The 16541-nt window shown below is 43.6% G+C and overlaps 1 protein-coding gene and 1 long non-coding RNA gene across 5 annotated transcripts in view; one reads left to right on the top strand and one right to left on the bottom strand.

Annotated features, from left to right (window-relative positions):
• Positions 1–11164: 11164 nt before the first annotated feature.
• On the bottom strand, positions 11165–13038 carry LOC122424077. Of its 2 annotated transcripts, none has more exons than XR_006264288.1 (2): positions 12569–13038; positions 11165–11673 (listed from the first exon to the last, which is right to left on the bottom strand). It is a non-coding gene; the product is annotated as an uncharacterized LOC122424077 (long non-coding RNA). The 2 variants fall into 2 exon arrangements; XR_006264289.1 differs by having other exon boundaries at positions 12762–13033.
• Positions 13039–13047: 9 nt separating this feature from the next.
• DUSP16 (dual specificity phosphatase 16) overlaps positions 13048–16541 on the top strand; it is a 90436-nt gene continuing 86942 nt past the window's right edge. Inside the window, exon 1 of one of the 3 annotated variants that reach the window (XM_043441721.1) lies at positions 13048–13661. The gene's annotated coding sequence lies outside the window, so the exon portion shown is untranslated. Of the gene's footprint in view, positions 13662–13909; positions 14269–14324; positions 14787–16541 lie in introns of those variants that run through there. The other 2 variants (XM_043441723.1, XM_043441722.1) reach the window with 2 other exon arrangements.

Here is a 16541-nt window from a genome sequence, read left to right as displayed (position 1 = left end):
CTTCCCAACCATGAAGGTCATACAGTGAGAAGGGGGAGGGGCATCAGAGACTGGCTGGCTCAGATCCTTTATTTTGCAGATGAGAAAACTTGGGGCTCAGGAAGAGCAGTTGAGGGTGGTGGAGAGAGGATGTGTAAGCTCTGGAGGCAGGCAGAACTGGATTCAAATCCCAGTGCTGTCCCTCTTTAGCTGTGAATGTGAGTGTCTCCTCACGTCTTAGAGACTCAATTTCTTATTGAGGATAACAATGCCTCCCTATGGTGTGAGAATTAAGTGAGATAGTGTACGTAAACACAGTGCTTGGGAATAGAGATGCTCAGGACTTATAGGCACTCTCTTGAATGTCCTGCCCAAAGTCATCAAACAAGTCAGTGCTGGCCTCTTCTGATATTCAAGCTAAATATCCTTTCGGTTACATACTAAGACTAGCCTCTTCCCCCCTAGAAAATTAAGATCAATTATTAAAATTTTTAAAAATTACTTTCACTGGAGATTTGGACCTGTTTATTCTGAGCTCATTTATATGCCAACAATACTTTGGCCACCTTACTCATTGGAAAAGATCCTGATGCTGGGAAAAATTGAAGGCAGGAGGAGAAGGGGGCGACAGAGGATGAGATGGTTGGATGTCATCACCAACTTGATGGATAAGAGTTTGAGCAAGCTATGGGAGTTGGTGATGGACAGGGAAGCCTGGCGTGCTGCAGTCCACGGGGTCCCAAAGAGTCGGACATAACTGATAGACTGAACCTAAATGATAAGCCCACAAAGGTCCATATAGTCAAAGCTATGGCTTTTCTAGTAGTCATACACAGATGTGAGAGTTGGGCCATAAAGAAGGATGAGCACCAAAGAATTAATACTTTCAAACTGTGATGCTGGAGAAGACTCTTGAGAGTCCCTTGGACAGTGGAGAGACCAAACCAGTCCATCCTAAAGGAAATCAGTCCTGAATATTCATTCAAAGGACTGATGCTGAAGCTCCAATACTTTGGCCACCTAACGCAAAGAGCCGACTCATTTGAAAAGACCCTGATGCTGGGAAAGATTGAGGGCAGGAGGAGAAGGGGCTGACAGAGGACAAGATGGTTGGATGATATCACCGACTCAATGGATATGAATTTGAGCAAACTCTGGAAGATAGTGAAGGACAGGGAAGCGTGGCATGCTGCAGTCCATGGGGTCGCAAAGAGTGGGACAAGACTTAGTAAATGAACAACAACAACATATACATTACAGACAGAAGAACTTAAAAGACAGGAATACTCAATTTCAGAGTGAAATTCAAAGGTATTGAGGTTTTAGCCATTTCCAACTATAGTGTTTGAACTCCTGGTGCTCCTAAAATAAGACTGATGGCCTTTTACCCCTTTAAACAAAAAAATTCCAGTCTCTGATATATTTACATGCTTTGCTTTGCAACTTGATATTTTTCACCTGTCTTTCTTAAGCCATAGTCTGCTGTCCATTCATCATCAATTGGAGCTAAAGTGAAAACACTGCTCTTGAAGTTCTTCTAGAGAAATAAAAAATGTGTCAGAAATGAAATGGACATCATTTATGAAAATTAAAGATTGGGACTTCCCTGGTGGTCCAGTGGTTGAGACCTCACCTTCCAATGCAAGTGGTGTGGGTTTGATCCCTGGTCGGGGAGTTAAGATCCCACTTGCCTCATGGCCAAAAAAAACCAAGACATAAAACAGAAGCAATATTGTAGCAAATTCAATAAAGACTTTTTAAAAATGATCCACATTAAAAAAAAAATCTCCAAAAAATTAAGGATTGAAGATAAACCTTTTTTCCCATGCTGGAGAATATTCCCTGGGATTATTATTTCTTTGAAAATTTTTAGTTAGCTACTGTTTATTGTGTTTGCCTGCAAATATATCTTTCAGTATGGAACTGAGTCAGGAGTAGACCAGAAGAAAAATCTTAGTGTGAGATACCTCCTAACTGTGACTATTACAATCTCCAGTTGTGGTTGCCAGCCCATCATTTGATGAATCAATTAGATCCTGCAAGGCAGAGGGAAAAAGCAGGGGCAAACCTCCCTGAAGTTTCCTTTCTGTAGTCAGCAGCATCATGGCCTCTCAAAGTCGTGTCCTAATGCTCAGAACCTGTGAATATCAGGCCACATGCTGCTGCTGCTGCCAAGTCGCTTCAGTCGTGTCCGACTCTGTGCGACCCCATAGACGGCAGCCCACCAGGCTCCCCCGTCCCTGGGATTCTCCAGGCAAGAACATTGGAGAGGGTTGCCATTTCCTTCTCCAATGCATGAAAGTGAAAAGTGAAAGTGAAGTCGCTCAGTCGTGTCCGACTCTTTGCGACCCCATGGACTGCAGCCTACCAGGCTCCTCCATCCATGGGATTCTCCAGACAAGAATACTGGAGTGGGATGCCATTGCCTTCTCCGATCAGGCCACAGAGCAAGGGAGAATTCCAGTTGCTAATGAGCAGATTTAACAATACAGGAGTATGCTGGGTTGTCCAGGTGACCCCAATGTAATCATGAGGCTCCTTAGTAGGGGAAGAGTGGGAAGAGGAGAACCAGGGGAGAAGGCTGGGGATGTGAGAGGAACTCAATCTACTGCTGCTGGTTTTAAAGATGGAAGAAGGGACCAGGAGCCAAGGAACACAGGCACCTCCAGGAGCTGGAAAGGACAAGAAAATGCATTTCCTCTGGAATCTCCAGATGGAACACAGCCCTGCCGACACCTTGACTTTGGCCTACTGACACCCACTTTAGAATTCCAGCACTATAAGATAATAAAAAGGCTTCTCTCGCAGTTCAGTTGGTAAAAAGTCTGCCTGCAATGCAGGAGACCTGGGTTTGATCCCTGGGTGGGGAAGTCCCCTGGAGAAGGGACTGGCAACCCACTCCAGTTTTCTTGTCTGGAGAATCCCATGGACAGAGGAGCCTGGCAGGCTACAGTCTATGGGGTCACAAGAGTCGGACTTCACTGAGCGACTGAGTGAGCAAAGATATTAAATCTGTGTTGTTTTCAGACACTGTTTGTGGTCATTTGTTTATAACAGCAATAGAAAACTAACAGTCTCTCCGAACAAAGGCTAACCGACCATCTTGCCCCAAAGATCCTGCCTTGTTGTGTTCAGTCGCTAAGTCGTGTCTGACTCTTTGTGACCCCGTGGACTGCAGCACTCCGGGCTTCCCCGTCCTCCAGTCTCCCGGAGTTTGCTCAAGTTCATGTCAGATCCTGCCCGGCATTCTGGAATTTCTCACAATCACGGGCAACAAAATTCCAAAGAGACTGAGACAGAGGGAGAGGCCGAAGACAAAGGTCAAGGGGGCAACGGGGTCAGCAGTTGGTAGAGCGTGCTTCTCGTGTTTGGCATCATAAAGGAAAGAGAAGATGTATAAATACAACTTATAACCTACAGGAAAGACAGGACTAAGAGCCATACTTGGTATTTATGTCACATCTTATAATGTGTAAAGAGTTTCACTTAATATTTCCATTTAATCCTCCCATCAGTTCTAAGAGGTGGAAATTTTTATTTTCTGTTTTGTAAACAAAGCTGAAGCTTAGAAAACTAATTTTTCTTTTTTTGGCCACACCACATGGCTTCTGTAATTTTAGTTCCCCAACCAGGGGTAGAACCCGGGCCCTTGGCAGTGGAAGTATGGAGTCCTAACCATTGTATTGCCAGGGAATTTCCTAGAGTTAATTTTTATACAATCAGATAATAGTTAAGTAGAAGAGTCAAGAGTCACAGATTTGATTCCAAAATCCAGGTGCGTCACTACTCTGACATGTCTTACCTGGAGAGCCATTCAACAAGGAAGTCAATTCTTACTGAGATTGCTCATTAGTCAAGGTAATTTCTCTAATAAATGGAGGCCATGGGGAGAGGGGCAGATTATACTTTGCAGTGGGTATCCACTTTTCATAGCTCCGCTTCTTATGAATATAATCTTCCTAGAATGTACCTGTTGTCAAAAACATGGGATTCTCATGGCAGTGATGGCTACTTGCTGAATATTTTTAACACCATGAACCTAAATTTCACATGTCTAGATTATATCTTAACTCCACCTCCCCCACCTCAATCCAACCTCCACCCTGACTTTCCTATTTCTTTTAAGAGTTTCATCATTAACCCAGTCATCTAGATTCAACAGCTATAAAAACAATAACAGCTAACCCTTACTGGGAATACATTCCAGTGATTGTGCTAAGCATTTTAGATGTCATCCATTGAATCCTCCCAACAATCCTATGAGGAAGGTACAATTGTTAACCCTATTTTACAGATGAGGAAATTGAAGTTTATATAAATTGCCCAAGGTGACACCTTAACATCATCTTTAATTACTTATCTTCTTCACCCTCCAGAGCTCATGAGTCACCAAGTCCTCTCAATCCTCCCTCTGTACTATTGTATTTGTTGCTTTCTTTTCATGTCCATTGCCACAGTACCAGCCTTGGCTCTTTTTGACTTATGTCTGACTTGTCACTATAGCTTAATATGGTCTCTCTTGTTCTATGGTCCCCTTGCTCGGATTTTTCTGATATGCTTTGGTCAAATTGCTGCTACTGCTACTGTTAAGTCTCTTCAGTCGTGTCCGACTCTGTGCGACCCCATAGACGGCAGCCCACCAGGCTCCCCCCATCCCTGGGATTCTCCAGGCAAGAACACTGGAGTGGGTTGCCATTTCCTTCTCCAATGCTTGAAAGTGAAAAGTGAAAGTGAAGTCGTTCAGTCGTGTCTGACTCTTAGTGACCCCATGGACCGCAGCCTACCAGGCTCCTCCATCCATGGGATTTTCCAGGCAAGAGTACTGGAGTGGGGTCAAATTAAGCCACCTAAAATCCAACTTTTATCCCATCCATTTCTGAGTTCAAACTTTTAAATTGGAGAAGATACATCCAAATGTTCCCAAAGGTTATCCTTGGACAGTGTGATGGTGGCAATATTTTTTTGAAAAATTAAATAACTTCATTGTATTAAAGTTAAAAGAAAAAATGGTTAAAAACTATAGGTTGAAATCATAGGGCAAGATACATAATAAAGATAAGCAAACATTGTACCCTGTAAATGTGTAGGTCAGACTTCATTTGTTCCAGCATTGAAGAGTTCTCACTGATCATCTAACCATTCCAAATACACAATTCCAATTTTTACAGGCAAATCTTTGCAATTAAAAAAGTTACTGAAATCTACTTACTGTTTCCATAATTTATAAACTTCATTTCTCCTGGCAAAACAACAAATGGATATGGTAAAAGAAAATCTGAACCAAAATACCAACAAAGGATATAACAATAAAAAACTGAGCGTAAATGACTAGAATGAGATGTTTATAAACATTAACTAGTACAATGACTGGGCTGAGCAAGCACTCAGTAAATATTTGTTACCATTCCCTGGTAAAGGGAGCAAATGAGTACTCCTTAACTAGTAATTTTAAGATGAGTTAACTAGTTCGATAACCAAGGAGCAGTGAAAGGCACTTCAGATTATTACTTATATATATTTGCAACTCATCTTCTTTATCAAGTGGCAATCTGTGTCATAACTTATAATGCCATTATAAGCTTCGAGGGAAATTTTTCAAGGAATCAGAGACCTTTAATGCTTTGTTTTTCAAAATAAAATTATGATATTTGTACTGTTGTTAATAATGAAAAGTGAGAAATCTAACAACTTGTGTGTGCGTGCATGCTCAGTCATGTCTGACTCTTTGTGACTCCAAGGACAGTAGCCTGCCAGCCCCCTCTGGCCATGTGATTCTCCAGGCAAGAATACTGGAGTGGGTTGTCATTTCCTCCACCAGGGGATCTTCCCAAGCCAGGAATCGAACTTGACTCTTCTATGTCTCCTGCACTGGCAGGCGGATTCTTCACCACTGCTCCACCTGGGAAGCCCAACATAGTTGACCTCAGAATATTTTAGCATTCTATATAATAAAAAGAAAAAAGCTTACAAAATGCTAAAATTGTATGTCAACATGTTGAGCAGTGTTTTCTCAAGTTCCATACCTGAAGTAAAATCTTAAGGATCAAACTCTCCAAATGGTAAGGCACATAATGTGACCCAACCCACTGCAGTGAATATATTTTTCTATGTCAGTTAAATGGTTCTCAGTTAAATATGAACCCCCCCACCAAAAAAACAAAAAACCACCACCAACAACAACTTTTGCCTCTCTCCCAAGCATAGCCATTGAATAAGGTGATTTACATTTTCTTCTTTACACTTTTCTATAATTGACAGACTTTTAGCAATGGACATATATTGCTTTACAATAGAAAATAAAGCCAATAAAGCATAATTTTGACTCTTGAGAGTCCCTTGGACAGCAAGGAGATCAAACCAGTTAATCTTAAAGGAAATCAACCTTGAATACTCATTGGAAGGACTGATGCTGAAGCTGAAGCTCCAATATTTTGGCCACCTGATGTGAACAACCAACTCATTGGAAAAGACCCTGATGCTGGGAAAGATTGAGGGTATGAGGAGAATGGGGCGACAGAGGATGAGATGGTTGGATGGCATCACTGACTCAGGGGACATGAGCTTTGGCAAACTCCAGGAGATGGTGAGGGACGGGAAGCCTATGTGCTCCAGTCCGTGGGGCTGCAAAGAGTCAGACATGACTAGGCAGCCAAACAACGACAACGAAGCATAATTTTAGAAAAGGAACCAAATTATTGATCATTCCCTGCTACTTAAAATAGAAAAGCTAATTTTTTTTGACCGAGGCCCTGTGTAATCTAGCCCCCAAATGCTTCCCAGGCTTATTATTTATGTACTGTTGAATACAAATGTTCTGCTTCAGTTAAACTATTTTAAACACCTTTTCCCTGCTGTGTCTCCAACTGTGTTTTCTCTTCCTGGAATGGGTTTCCCCTTCCCTTTTAATATCCCAATTAACACTACTGTTCAAGATTTAAGTCTGTTCAATGTGCAGCCTTTCCTAAAAAGGAAGGAGTCAGTATGTAGTGAGTATCTACCCTGTGAATTATGCAGCATCCTTGGTGCCTTCCTTGGTATTCATTTGAACCTCACAACAGCTCTGGAGTGTTGGTGTGAATAACCGATGGTACCTGAATAAGCGATTTTTAGATGTGTTTTTCCATTTTCCAAGTAAGTAAGCATAGGTTTCAATGTGCTCCCTGGTTTTCTGGACTAAAAAAGGACAACGTTCAATAATAATTCATTTTTATAAACGTAAACAATACCTTTAGGAACAGTCTTTAGTAATTTAGTAATTGAACCTCTTGCTCAACAGTGGTTAAATAGCAAGATAGAATATTCTGCTTGTGTTGTTATGTCCAACTCTTTTGTGACCCCATGGACTGCAGCCCACCAGCCTCTATCCATGGGACTTCTCAGGCAAGAATACTGGAGTGGGTTGCCATTTCCTCCTCTAGGGAATCTTCCCCACCAGGGGTCGAACCCACATGTCCTGTGTCTCCTGAGTTGGTAGGCAGATTCTTTATCACTGAGCTACCTGGGAAACCCAAGGATATTCTGATCAAATAGCCAAATACCATTTTGATTAAAAAGTACTTTTAAAAATTTGTGTAAAGCCAGTGTTTAAGGTATTGAAGAAAAAGGTCTAGTTCTCTTTAGATTACTGAGTTTTTAGGACCATCTCAAATCACGACTATAAAGAAACTACAAATTAAATGGAATGTGAAAATAAACTAGCATCACCATGTTAATCCAATATGGAAACAACCAGCTCCTTTGTACAAGATGTATACTGGGTTTTTAACCCTCATAACAACAGTGGAGGAAATTGAGGAGGTCAGTAGGACCTTTGCTGGGTTGAAATGTTCTCCATCTGCCTGAAGCTGGGTAGGATGCTTTTCACTTCCTTTTAACAGTTTCTATTGCCCACGAATCCACAGCTAGTTAGGGATGAAACTGGGATTAGAAGTTTCTAAAAGAATAATTTCTATTTCACTGTTTCCACTTCCTCCCTTCCTTCTCATTCCCTGGTGAACTCACTGCCATCTTGCCTCTTCAAGATCGTCTTTGATGAAACCACCCTCTTCAGAGTCACTTAGTTGCTAAGTCCAAGGAAGACTTTTTTTTTAACCTTATCTTCCTTAGGTATTAACTCACTGGAAACACACTCTTTCCTTTCTTGAAATGCTCTCTTCTTAGCTTTCTGTAACAGCCACATTCACTGCTTTTCTTTCTACTTTTCTGTGTCTCCACACTCGACTCAATCCTGGGATTACTCATTTTAAAAATCCTTGCCAAATTGATAAATGAAAAATCATCCAGTGTTTGTAACTTGCTGTGTCGGTTTACATATCTGCTACACAAAGATCAGATATACACTGATAACAGTGTTGTTGCTATTTGTTGGTTGGACATCTTAATTTGACATTGAGGTTTTTCATCTGTTTCAGAGCTGGGACTGTATGATTTTGAACTCTTTCACCTCCCTCCTTTCTTCCATTTCCTTATGAATGAGCATGTATTGGGTTAGCCAAACAGTTCACTCAGGTTTTTCTGTAGCCTCTTGTTTAATTTAATTGAGTGAGACTGAATACTTAATTCCCATTAGACTTTTTTAAGTACGATATGTGGTCCAGATTTTTCTGACGAGGAGCACAGAACGCTGTATGGAATGACAGTAAACCTGTTTTTAATCCCAGTTTCGTCCCTAACTAGCTGTGCATTCTTGGGCAAGCCACTTAACCTCTCTGGACCTTCGATTTCTTATATATAAAGTGAGTGGGATGGTATCAGGTAATGACCTAGGTATCTACTAGCTTTCACATCACATAGGTACAATTTTCTTCCCAGAACTTCCTTCAGAGGCAAACTCAGAATATTCTCTCCTAATTCTGACAGAATAGTGTCTCCTCCAACATAGTATCACCTCTTTGAGGCAGAACCTGCTTCCTTCCAGAACTGGAATTCATTTGTGCGGAGCCATGAGCCCTAGGACAACAGCAGCAGCCCCGTAGCTCAGACGATAAAGAATCTGCCTGCAGTGCAGGAGACCCGGGTTCGATCCCTGGATTGGAAAGATCCTCTGGAGAAGGGAATGGGAATCCACTCCAGTATTCTTGCCTGGAGAATCCCATGGACAGAGGAGTCTGGCAGGCCACAGTCCATGGGGTCGCAAAGAATCGGACACGACTGAGTGTCACTGAGTGACTAACACACTGTCCAAAAAGACACAGCCAAGACTAAAAGTAGGTCTTATTTGTATGTATACTGATAAAACACTTTGAAAATCTGTTGAAAGTTAGGGACCACAGGAAAACACACATAAGCATATAGTACACAATTTTAGGGGGCTCCTAGACCTTCTGAAGTCCATCCATGTACTCTGTAAGAATCCATGAACCCTAAGCTAAGAATATTTGATTTGGGAACGTTAAAGGGATCCCTGGAGATTAACGAAATTATAAAAAATGCTTACTTCCCATTGGAAAAGGGAGCTGTAAAGTGAAAAAATACATGCAGAATATTATTGAAACTCTTTTCAAAACTAAACTATTATGTTTACTTGTAAATACCTTCTTCATAAATCAGGTCATGTACTAACCTGCTTAAATCTCCCACAGAAGAATGCAAATTCCTTTCTGTACATTATAAAGGCCTATGTGGTCTGGGTCCTAGTTTTGTACTTTTGAGATCCACTGGCCTTGCTTTTGCTCTGGCAACATTAGCGGCTCTCTACAAGTCACACTGTTTTTGCTGAACAGTCTCAGAGTGACCTGCTGCGTCTGCTCAGACCATGTCCCTGGCGGCTATCCTTCAGGCTTCAGTTCAAGTGCCCCCTCCTCCTAAATGCCTCTCCCAAACACCTTAACTCCTCTTCAACATGCGCTATCACAACACCCAATTTCCCCTGTAGAACTGATCTTGTTACAGCTCTGGCTGTTTTTGTCTTCTTTTCCCACTAGAATGTTGCGAAGATGTTCCTTGAGAGATGGGACCTTGCCTCTCTTATTTATTCCCAGGGCTAGGGACAGATTAAAACCTTCAGGGGGTCTAAGCACTAAAGATTATGGTGCTCCTCTTCCATCTTTAATTCTAGCTAAAATATTTGGTGCACCTCCCTCATATTAAACTCTAACTAGAACCAGTACTAAACTGTACATTTACATGTACTGCAACAAAGACAGCTTCTTCCCAAATGATCTGATTCTAAGACCTCAGAGCCTCCGCTTTGCTGGTGTCCTAAGTACATGAGACCTTTGCCTGCCTTTGGGAAATCTAGCACTCACTCAATTCTTTAAACATACTGGACGCAGTTTTACGTTAAGTTGGCTATGCCTACCAAAAAAACCTTGCTGGGGTTCTGATAGAAACTGTGTGAAATCTATAAGTCAATTTTGGAAGAACTGACATATTTACTCTATTGGGTTTCCAAGCCATGAATATAGCAAGTCACTCCAATTATTTAGGTCTTCTTTAATGTCTTTCATCAATATTTTATAATTTTCAGCATACAGATCCTGCACATGGTTTGTTAGATTTAAACCTAAGTAGTTCACATTCTTTGGAGCAATTGTAAATGGTACTATTTAAAATATGTTTGTTGTTGGCATGTATAGAAGCTCTCTTAGTAGAACAAGAAGGCAAATACCCTTTAGTGAAGTAAACTTGTTCAGTGCTTATTTGCTGGACTAGTAACAAGCTATGTATTGAACCATTCATGTACCTCTTTAATGTGCTTCTACATTTCAAATTTGGCCTAATTCTTAATTGCTACACTCCAACCCCTACTATTATTAGAGGGGTCTACTCATCCCGCACCTGAATACCCTTTATGCAATCCATCTCCATGTCTGCTCTGCCATTTCCTATCTATAATAGTCCCTCTGCTGAACCCTCTTACACCGAACTAAATCTTAACTACCTTCAAGCATGAAGTCAAAGATCTTCAGAAGATGCTTTCCCTGACAACACAGCCAACATCACTCCTTTCCTCTTCTGGACTCTACCTTTCTTTTTTTTTACTTAAAAATTTTTTAAAATATATTTTAATTTGAGGATAATATCTTTACAATATTGTGGTGGTTTTTTTGCCATACAATGACATGAAGAGTTCGCTGGACTCTTTAAACCAATATTGTATGCCACTCAATCATTAATTTGGTTTTTAATTGGTGTTAATTTGTGTTGCTTTCCTAATTAGATGATATACAGGGGGAGACTCCCATAATAGCATACATATGGAAGGTGCTCCAATTTAATTGTCAATGAAGAAAGAGGAGAGAGAGGTTTCAAGATGTGTCAGAATAAGGCGACTGGGGCTCAGCATGTAAAGAGGTCTTTCATCCAATAGATCCAGGATCTAGTCTAGGACAAGGATTCTCTCTCTTCTCCTTCCTTCTTCCGAATCTCAACTCCTCCAACTAAGCAGACTGGAGATGCAGATCCTCTCCAACTCTCTCTTCGGTAACTGTTCTGAAGACAGCAGGTCTGTAGGCAGTCGATTTTTAGAGGTTACCTGTTAGAGCGTAGATAGTAATCCCTTTGGAGCTGCAGTAACATCCCCCGGCCACCAGAGGACAGCGTGCCGCGGAAGAGATCGTCTCGCCCCTGCAGAAGGCTTAAGGAGGTCAAAGGCAGAGGCAGAAAGTCGGCTCTGCATCTATGGCCTTCAGCTTCTTTAACTGCCTCAAGGGCTCCCTCGCGCTCCCCTCTTCAGATGGACTCCTTTTCCTCCTAAAAAAAGATGGTCCGGAAGTTCCTAAAGGCTTACTCTAATACTGACCTTAAATGATTATAGTAACGAATGGGCTTTAGCTGCAGGATTTAAAGGCAAAAAAGAAGTATAGACAAGTTTCACTTTTCTAACACCCCCCCCCCCACACACACACACATGCTTCTCAGTTATTTTGGCAATCCAAAAAAAAAAAAAAAAAAACAGCCCCACAGAAAACAAGACGACAAAAACCCTCAGGCAATGTCCAAACGGACATTTCCCAACAAAGATGTCTTCGGGGAACCAACGTCCCAAATCTAATACATTGCAAATGGAATATTTTATTCCTACACACAAATTCTGGCTCATGGAGCAGTCCACTCGGAGTGTGCTTTTCCGTCATTAATCACATCTCTGTTATGTGATATCCACGTGAGTACTTCTCAGTAGAAGCAGCTTCATGCTCAAATGCTCAAAGAACACTAGAATAAAGCTCCGATTGTCCTACCCAGTGATTCCAAGTCCTGGTGTGTCACCAGCTCAGGTCTCTATTTCCCAAAGTGTGTAATGCCGTTTCAAAACAAAGCTATTTCAATCCAAATTTTAAAATGCACGAAGTGTGTGAAGTGAACTCAACGGGGGTCTTGCACCTCCCAAAAGGTGGTGAACCTCTGGTCTAATTTACAGACGATTCTGTGCTGCCCAATCACCGGGCACACAGTGCTTGAAAAGGACACACTTTTCAAGAGCATGTTAGGCTACTCGTGCTCGTTATATTTACAAATGTAAATAGAAATAAGTAAATAGAAGCACAATAAAATCATAAATGTTAGGAACATTCAGGTGGGGGCTTTCTATGACAAACAGGGAGAGCTGACTGCCTGAGCCACCTGAGCGTGATTTTTCTTAAATTACCTGTAACTTCTCTCTCCTAAGAGCCGGCAGTGCCCTGCATTTTGGATTCGTCACTTTTAAAAGAGCGATTGTAATTCTCTCAAATCATTGTTTGCGTTTCTTCACCCTGGGGAGGCAGCTGGAAACAGCCCAAAGAGGAGGAAAAGGCTCTGCGCCTCGCTGGGGCGGGGAGAAGGGGGAAACCCTGAAATACCTGTTGGGGCGCAGCCCTACGCGGCCGAGACCCGGCCCGAGGGTCGGGGATCGGGGGCCCCGGGGGCAGCCGGCGCGCGGGCGCGGAAGGAGGAGGCCGCGGGGCCGCCTCCCCCGGCCACCCGGCTCCTCCCAGCGGCGCCCGCGGAACCTGCCCCGGAGTCGCCGGGCCCCGGAACGGAACGTGACCCGACCCCTCCCCGAGCGGCCGCGACCAGGCGCCGAGCCGCGCTCCGGGTTCGGGCGGACGCACGGCCCCGCCCGTCGCCCACCGCCCTGCCCTGCCTGTCTCCTCCTTTCCCCGGGGCTCCGCTGAGTTCATTCACTGGGATTGGTTTCAAGTGACGCCATCTCTTTATTTTTAAACCAATGACCTCATCCGCGCTTGAAGTTTCCTGACCAGCGACTCTTTCTCTTTCCCCCCAACCCCCCATCCCACCCCACCCCCCGCCTTTCCCCCTCTTTCTGGGTATCTCTGTTTGGGGCGGGGGGGCTCTGATCAGTTTTCCAAACGACTATCATCACCTCTCCCGACCCCCTCCGCGTCCCCCCCGCCACCTCCACAGGTTCCTCGCCCCTTTCAACAGTGTTTTTTCAAGGCTGATCGGGGGTTGGTGGGGGGGAGAGAAAGAGTGAAGAAAAGTTGCAAACGTCTCCTCGCTTCCTAAGCCTCCCGCCCCCACCCGCCCCTCCGAGCAGGAGAAGATAATATAGTGAAAAGAAGAGGAGGCGGAGGAGAGCGCGACGGGACGGACGCGGGCGGGAGCGCAGCAAGCCCTCCCGGCTCCGCCGCGGCGCCTCGCGGGTCCGGGAGGCGAGGGGGCCCCGCGGGGAGACGCCGTGACAACTTTCGTTTCCCCCCCGCCCCCCCGAGGGAGCCGCGAGGTCAGCGGCCCCGAAAGTAAGTGGGCGCGCGGACCGCGGGGCGGGTGGGCGCGGGGCCGGGCTCCCGCCGCGCCGGCAGCATGGACGCCGGTCCGCGCGCCCCGCCGGCGCTGCCCTCCCGGCGGCCGGGCCCGGGGTCGAGGGCGGGGTGGGGGCGATCGCGGCCCCGAGCGGCGAGCGCGTGGGAAGCAGAGGCGCGAGGGGGGTGTGTGTGGGGGGCCCGGCCCGGCCCGGCCCGCGCGGGGTCGGGGCGGCGGCGGCGGGCGCGCGGGCTCGGGCCGAGCGGGCCGGGCGGCCGGGTGCCGCCGCCAGGAGCCGCCGCCGGACGCGGTCCCTTCGCGGGCCAAGCTGCTCACTTCCAGGCGCGAGTGTTACACAACACGCCTGCCAAGAGGGGCCCCGGCCTGACTGTCCCCATTATCCCCAGCTCGCCTTCCGTGTGAGCGGCGGGGCCACCTGAGTGGTGACCGGGCTGCGCTTTTCAACCCACTCGCTTTTCCTCCGGGGACCCCCCTCTCCCCCCGAGGCCGGGTGTTGGGGGGCCCGGTGCGCCAGGGACGACTTCTTTATCTGCACCAACCGTAAAACGTGAGAAGGGAAGAAGCCCCGGGAGACGAGTGAAGGTCTGTGTATATCATGTGCAGTTTCATGGAATGAAACACAGGGGAGGAAAATATTTGTGCAAAACGGAAGTTTTCAGGTGCAGCTGCGTTTATTTCCTTGAAATTACAACAGCAACTACACTGTTACTGTGTTTTCTCACTTGAGAAAAATACAAATAGATATTTAAATGAATGGATGCTGCAAAATCCTAAGGAAATGTATCAAACCTCAACTTCAGCCGTCCTAAATAAAGTCCTAGGAGTCTCAACTCGTTTGGAGAAAGCACACCTCCGATCAGCCGGTGATGAATAAAGTGGAGAGAGGAAAAACCTGTTACATAATCTCATTTGCCGTGGGCTTTGCAGTACTGGCTCCTGAAATCAAGGGGAAGTGAGTTAAGATGCAGGGTTTTTAAACCTCTCTGAAGGTTTTATTTACCCACTCTCCTGGCTGCCACTTGTGCTTTAAAAGATTATAAGTAAATACTCTGCTCTTACAAAGGAATCAAACCTATCAAACCTGTTTAGAAAATGACCAGGTATGTTTCTTTCCTTTCTTTTGTGTGTGTGTAAAATTTACCATCCATGAAAGACCTTATGACTAGTATTTGGGGAACTTAGACTGTCAGAAAATGTCTCTTTAAGCCACTCATGTTTTGAGCGCACATAGGTGACAACTGTTTTCCTCAGGGGATTTACACTCTTTTCTGAACTGCATCAAGAAAAGAGATTTTTGAAGTTAAGGTAAATTTTTAAAAGAAGGAAAGAATTCTTACCAGTTGAATCAGTCACTTGGGAATTATTTATTTTTCCTTGAGAAATGATGTGTATGGTGGACAAATAGCTTGGGAGGCCGTAGTTAATTGAGACTTGTGCTGCAGCCTGGAGAAGGTATATTGAAAAACTGAGAATTTGGGGCTTTGTCTGGGTATATTAGTCAAAGTGTGACTAGGCATCCTGAGTTTGTTTTTATTTTTTAAGTAAAGTTCTGGAACTTAACTGAGTTTGATGACTGTGAAATCTTGTTTAAAAAAGTTTTGGGGATTAACATTTAACATCCTGTATAAAAACTTGGCCTAAAAGACACCAGCCCAAAAGTTGGTTTTTAGGTAAAATAATTTATACTTCCCAAAGTTCTTTATGAGGGGGAACCACAAAAATGAGTTTATTCTCAATTCTGCTGGTAATATGGTGATTAACATGAAAAAGAGTAGGTTCAAGCTCTATGTAAGTGTGCATTTGAATGTAAAATAATTGAATACCTGTAAAGTGAAAACAGTCATGTAAAATTGAGGATTAGGGATCTCTTTGGCCAAGAGCTCAAAGACAGAAGCTGAAAAGGGGGCAAAAGAGAAGAACCTGTTAACCTAGTTCTTTTTCTTAAACATTAAAAACTCATTTGTGGAAGTGAGGCAACAGCAATCAAGTGTGAGACTGTGCAGAGTTTAGGCTGGGGTCAGGAAAAGGGGCCAGGGTTGATGTGTGAGTTTGTTTTGATGCTCTTTTCTATAAATGCCTGTACTGAGAATTTAATTTCATAGTTTTTGGCCTATGGGATTATATATTGACAAAGCTGACTTGCATAGCTCTTTAATGTTTTTCTATTTTTCAGCCAATCATAATAACCCACTAAATATAAATTTGCTAGAATTACCAGTGTAATTTATCCTAGAAACCCAACTTTTCCTTCAGTAGCTTAAAAAAAAAAAAAAAAAAGAGTCTTCTATCCAGTGTTATTTGGACTGAAAATTTCATTAGACATTTAGTGTTATTAGAATGCTTTTCATTCTCAAGCAAATGGTACTTTAAATTAAAGAAGTAAATTAATATAGGGTAAGCTGATTTGGATCAGAAGTCCAGGAACAGGGAGGAAATAAATCAGGGGAAACAGAAACCAGATTTTATGATAGTTTTCAACAGATTGAAAAAAACGAGTTAAAGACTTCATAGGAAAAACCTCAGTTGATATTTGATTGGCTTTTTGAAAAAACTGCATCAAAATTTAAAATTGAGACAGATATTCCACTATGGTAAAAGACATTGTTACTAACGGTGATGGCTTAAGCAAAAGCTTTAAGAAAGTAAATCTTGCCCAAAGCCACATGGTATATTCCAAAGCCAGATGTCAATTTTTTTTCTGATTTTCTTGTGTTGTGGATAATCTGATATTTTTGTACATTTCATTTAGCCCAGATGACCGGGGTTTGGTTGGCTTTGTGAAGGGATGGCCAAATTTAAAGAAGCAGGCTCAAGCTTTAAGAAGAGGCTAGTCTCATTTGAAAAGTTTGAAATCT

The sequence above is a fragment of the Cervus canadensis genome, chromosome 21, assembly GCF_019320065.1.
Source record: "Cervus canadensis isolate Bull #8, Minnesota chromosome 21, ASM1932006v1, whole genome shotgun sequence".
Classification (NCBI taxonomy): domain Eukaryota; kingdom Metazoa; phylum Chordata; class Mammalia; order Artiodactyla; family Cervidae; genus Cervus; species Cervus canadensis.
Note: the sequence above shows the minus strand (reverse complement) of the source record. Positions and strands in the feature narration are given on the sequence as shown.